Source organism: Heterodontus francisci, chromosome 1, assembly GCF_036365525.1.
Source record: "Heterodontus francisci isolate sHetFra1 chromosome 1, sHetFra1.hap1, whole genome shotgun sequence".
Classification (NCBI taxonomy): domain Eukaryota; kingdom Metazoa; phylum Chordata; class Chondrichthyes; order Heterodontiformes; family Heterodontidae; genus Heterodontus; species Heterodontus francisci.
This window is the reverse complement of record NC_090371.1, coordinates 161,141,347-161,147,346: the sequence shown is the minus strand read 5'-3', so window position 1 is coordinate 161,147,346 and position 6,000 is coordinate 161,141,347. Positions and strand designations below refer to the sequence as shown.

The 6,000-nt window shown below is 43.2% G+C and overlaps 1 protein-coding gene across 1 annotated transcript in view; it reads right to left on the bottom strand.

Moving 5' to 3' along the window:
• Positions 1-2,500: 2,500 nt before the first annotated feature.
• Positions 2,501-6,000, bottom strand: part of LOC137347055 (prominin-1-A-like) — a 289,266-nt gene continuing 285,766 nt past the window's right edge. Inside the window, exon 29 of the mRNA XM_068011104.1 lies at positions 2,501-2,652. The gene's annotated coding sequence lies outside the window, so the exon portion shown is untranslated. The remainder of the gene's footprint in view (positions 2,653-6,000) is intronic.

The window sequence follows — 6,000 nt, the reverse complement described above, 5'->3', positions numbered from 1 at the left end:
AATAAAATGCTCCCCAAAATTGCATTCCATTCAGTGTGGGTGGAGGGGTGATGGAAATCACACCTGCCAAATAGAGACATTAATTTCGTCATATGGGACACTGCTTGAAACTGTTTTACTGGACATTGCAAATGACTTTTTAAAAAAGAAAAGCAGAACTGAACAGCTAAAAGATGACTGCATATTTGCATTCTGAGAAGACAAGGACTAGCTGAGAGACAGCTGAATAGAGTCAATGGGAGTGCTCATTGATTCAATTAGCAAGATGGGTTTTGCCAATATTGATGATCAAAAGACATCGAAAGCCTTTGACTTAGTAAGAGCCAAGCTCCACACCACCACCATGCTTCCCCCACCCCCCCTCCCCACCCCGCCCCCACCGAGTGGGTCTGAAAGACTTTGAAATCGAACGACCTTCCAAGAAGTGGCTGTTTCAAAAGAGATGGTCACATGACCTACTTACTGCGAAGACTGGGGCCTTTGATTTGTGCCTCAGAGTGAAAAAGACTGCAATTTGAACACCGAGGAGAAGACACCTCTCTCTGTGTGTCTCTCTCTCCAGCAAAGTCCCAAAGAACCCACAGTGGCAGCTTAAACTTCAAGATACAGAGAATGCCCCACTTCTGCCTTCTGGTACCAGAGAAGCAAGCCTGAAATTATGTACCTGGCCCCAGCGAGGACTCCAAGACCTTCACTTCAATCAACGACACTACAGCAAGGACAATAAGAACCATATCTGTATACCATTTATTACAAACTCTACTTCAAACCCCCTAATTATTTCTCCCCCTCTGTATCTATTTATGCATGTGCGCCTCTCATGCGAGCATGGTTGTGTTGCGTATTTTAGTAATTTTAACCGGGTTAGAGTGATAAGGTTAATAAACTTACATCTTTCTTGTTTAAACCTAAGAAAACTTGTCTGATTAGTTCATTTGCAATTGTAATGAGAGTGCAGTGAGCAAGGGCTCACTGAGGTGGTAAGCTAAAACCACTGTTTTAAAAGATAAACCCTGTTATGGCCAATCCAACGAAGGTGCAAAAAGGGAGCCTGAGACCCCTTCCTCACCTGGTCGTAACACTACACAGATCAGAATGGGATTTAATTAACAAGCATCATCGTTTTCAGCTTTTAAAATATAATTTTAACACTTTTGTATTAAGCATAGTTAGATGCTTAGTATTTTTTTTTAATTGTCTATAAAGTAAAAGCAGAAAACGTTTATTGGCGGAATAAAATGAAATACAATTGTAGGCTGACAAGAGTGGCACAGTGCAACACAATATCCAGAGTGGAAAATTAACAATTTTGGTTATACCTTCCCCACAGAGGCCTTCATCGAAAGGCAGCCAGACTTCCTTTTACACAAATTCTCGCATCTGGCTCACAAGCAAAATAGCCAGAGGAATGGAAAGCAGGAGGATTCAAGCTCTTTTGTTTAAATAACGATGCATGGTAGAGTAGAACTTATTAGGGGTGGGGTGTGGGGTTGAAGATGAACAGTGAATTGAAAGAAAATAAAAGACTAGCAAATTTCTCAACTTGTAGTTTGAGAGATCGAATTGTGTTTTTTTTTGCGGTAGCATTTCATTACAATGACACAGACCTATCTTTCACAGGAAATACAGCTAACAAAATACCTAGTATCCATGACATTTTATTGAATTTTCAAAATAGAAGATCCCATAAATCTACAACTATGAACATATATACAAACTCAATTCTAAAAAAGTTGTGGTTAAAGCATACAGTATTTGCACATTCTACTCAATGAGAGCACCTGAATTACACAATTCCAGAGATAACCCCATATTTAAATGCTTTGGATATTGCACACTTTGAATATAAACTGGTGGACATGATTATTAGGTGATGGCAGTAGTACAGTAATTTCAATGGTCAAAACAATTTCACTAAAATACTCGACATTAGTGGCATCATAAGCATCTTGAAATAAAAAGGTTAAAGATAACACCTAATTTAGAAAAGTACTGATTTCTTGTATAATAGCTCATGACAATTTAGTTCTAAAAAAAACTTGCATCACGTTTATCAAAAAGATTGAGAGACTGTAATAAACTATTTCTCCCCACCCAAAAATCTCAATTAGTTTGAACACCTACCCATACAACACAATTCCACCAACTATAATAGGCATTCCATTAAGTATTGTTGCATTTAAAGATTACTAAATTAATTCCACATTCCAAACATACAAAATATTTAACCTAATCGTCACAATTTAAGTATACAAAACAATCTACATTAAGAATTTTTAAAAATGATTAATTCAACAAGTTTATAATACACAGTATCCAAATTCAACTGGTTATGCAAACTGTTCACAAAGTTTAAATTATTCATAAAGCAAAAATGTAGCAAAATGTTTAGTATCCTGAAAGTGCTAAGATAAAATGTAAGCAGAAAGAACCTTATGATTTTACACACTGAAACACCACACTATAATGTAGGATAGAAACTAAAAAAAATCCCCAAGTGTTCAACTGTTTATTCACAATACATGTCAACAAACAGCTTAATAAGGTGCACATTTACTAAGCGATATGCTGGAGCTGATTCGTCTGAAGGCGTTCTGCAGGGCACATAGATGTGGATTGATTGTTGGACCCAGCAAAAGCATGAAGGTTCTCCTGTTGGTGGCATAAAAAGTAATGGCGATATGAAATTTGAAGAAAATACACAGGTCACGATCAAAATATGAATTTATGCTTCCTCGACCTTGGATTAATTTATTTCAGATTTGAGGGCTGTTCTTTGTTGAACAACTGCAGTTTATTATATTATGATAATAAATTTGTTACCTACATTAACTTATTTCACACAAGTTACAAATTAAGCTTACTTAAATTATTTGTTAATTCAGAGGAGGTAGGCTAACGGTCAAGAATTCTGATCCGCAAATAGCTGGTTTCAAAATAAACCACAAAATTGGTGATAGCTTTGCAGACAAGCTAATCTAATACACAAACATTTGGGCCGGAATTTTACAGTGGGCAGGAGGGGCCCCATCCACTGGCCGAAAAGTCGGTGGCGAGCCTGGAGATCCAGACTGGCTTTTACGCTCCCCAGGCCCTTAATTGGTCTTGGACGGGGCTTCCATCTCATTGAGGCAAGAGGTCCCACCTAATGGAGCTGCTGGCCAATCAGTGGGCCGGCAGCTTAGTCCCAGCAGCGCCAACAGGAGAGGTGGCCACCGCTGGGACTACACCCAGCTGCAGGTGGAAGATGACGGACAGCCCTGGAATTAAGTTTTTAGGGCCTCACCGGGCCCTAATTTGTCGGGCCCCAGTGAGGCAAGCGGGGTGGGGGTGGGGGGGGGGGGTTGTTGTGCGTTGGGGGCGGTTGGGGCTTCAGGGTCAGCCCTCTGTGGGGCACGGGGTGCCAGATTAAGAGGGTCCCCCCCACCCAGCCCACCATAAGGCTGCCTAGTTTTATCAGGCGGGTTTTCTGAGGCCTCAGTCGCCTGCCAGCCAAACGTAAAATACCTGTGGCAGCGGGCGGAGGCCTGTAATTGGCAGATAATTAGCCACATAAGCACCTTGATTGGCCTGGGGTGGGCAGACCATTTCTCACCACCGCCGTCCCGCGTAAATTGGCAGTGGAGGCGGGAGCGGGTTGGAAAAGGGTCCCCCAGCCTCCCATTCCATTTTACGCCGCCCCCCCCCCCCCACCAGCCCGCTCTTTCAGGAAGCGTAAAATTACGGCCTTGATTTCAATATAAACGTGAGAGGACTTATAGGCAGGATAAGAGACATAATAATCACTATGACAGACAGCACACATCTGGTGTGTAATGAACATGCAAGCATTCTGCCCGCTTTACTGGCTGCTTAGGAACTGTCTGGTGCTTGAAAAATGGGCATGGGGCCATCGCATTTCTTGGCCGTGAACACCCATGACAAAATGACAATAACTTGCACCTAAAGCCCTAAATGGGATATAAAATCATATTCACCATTCCTTATTATGCATCTTCTATATTGCTCATTAATTAAGCAAAGGACCAACATAAAATAATTGAGTTTAGTGGCATGCTATATTCCGGTATGGTTCCAGAAGAGGAAGAGGCAATGTTAATAAATTGACTGCTGTGTGACGTGGTTTTAAAATTTCTGAACATTTTGTTCAAACAAGTCTCCTAAGGTAAAACTGCTCCAGCAATTGAAATGTAATCTATGAAACATGAAAGCTGTTTTCTGGAAAAGGTATATTTTAAAATTAAAATGAACAAGTAATTTCAAAGTAAAAAAAACTGAAAATGCTGGACATATGCAGCAGGTCTGACAGCATCTGTGGAGAGAGAAACAGAGTTAATGGGCCGCATTTTAAGACTCCACCATCGAAATAGGTGGCGGGTGTAAAAAGATGCGACCCACACGCACGGGGACCACGGCACTGAGCTGCCATGATTTCAAACGTGGCAGCTCATTAGCATGTCCTTGCTGCCCGCCACCCCAACCACGTGGAGGGGGAGTCGTCGCTAGCAAAGGCCTCCAGCGCCAATGCTATTTTTAAAGGGTTTGCAGCCCTAAATAAGCATTGATCTTTTTAAAGGGCCTGTTACTTCAAAGTGTAAAAAAATGAATGGACAAGTCTTCCCATGCATTCTCCCACCTTCCCAATGGCATATCACAACATTCCTATCCTTCACCCCCACCCCCCAAGAATACCTACCTTGCAAATTTGGCCTTTTTCAACCCCCCCCCCCCCCCACCCCACCAAAGTTCGGCACCTTTGTCCTTTACTTCTTCCCACCAACCCCCACCCCACCAATCCGAGGCATTTAACACTGCTCCCCCCGGCTCCCCAGCAGAGAAAAAAACCTCCTGCCCCATCCCCACAGGTGTCGCACCATGTTTCCCCAAACGGGGATTTGAAGGTGCGGCATCGTCAGCCGCCAGAATAAAGATTGCAACATGGTGGCTGAATCGCTGCGGCCTGCAGTAGGTATTAACATATTTTAATGTGGGTCCCGTTGCCAAACGGCAGGGTGGCCGCCACCGAGATCGGTACAGGGCCTGCCGCCGTTGGGGTCGGGCCTCCTCCCTACCGACCTTCATTGCTCCCCGCCCCCCCACCATTCCCATTTCAGGTCTGTAACCTTCCATCAGAATTGGGAAAAATTAGAAATGTAATAGGTTTTGAGCAAATGAAAGGGTGAAGGTGGGAAAAAGAATATGTGAAGGTCTGTGTTAGGGTGTAGGGCAGGACAGATTAATTGACAAAAGGTTTCATGGTGCAATGTCAGTGAGTGGTAAAGGGACGAGCAAAGAAACAAAAGATGTGTCAAGAGGAGGTGTGAATGGCAGGATTCTGAATAGCTACCATCTGACAGCAAAGAAATGGAAATGAGAGAGAAAGAGGAGAAAAAAAAGCAAATAAAAAGGGAACAAAATTGGGTCAGAGGATACGATCTAAAATTGTTGAAAGCAATTTTAAGCCCGGAAGGCTGCAAAGTTCCCAGTTGAAAGACGAGGTGCTGTTCCTCAAGCTTGTGTTGAGCTTCATTGGAACACTGCAGCAGGCCAAAAAACTGAAATGTCAGAGCGGGAGCAAGGTGGAGAATTAAAATGAGAGGTGATGGGAAGCTCAAGGTCATGCTTGCGGAACAAACGGAGGTATTTCGCAAAGCAGTTATCCAGTCTGCATTTTGTCTTGCCAATGTACAGCCAACCACATTGTGAGCAGAGGATACAGTATACTAAATTGAAAGATGCATAAGTTAATAGTTGTTTCACTTCGAAGGAGTGGACAGTAAGAAGCGGGGAGGTAAAAGGGCAGGTGTTGCATCTCCTGCGCTTGCATGGAAATGTGCCATAGGAAGGGGAGGGAGAGTTGGGTGACTGAGTGGACCAGGGTATCGCGGAGGGAACGGTCCCTTCAGAATGCTGAAAGGGGAGGGGAAGATGTGTTTGGTCATGGCATCACACTGGAGGTGACGGAAATGGTGGAGGATGATCCGTTGAATACATACTATG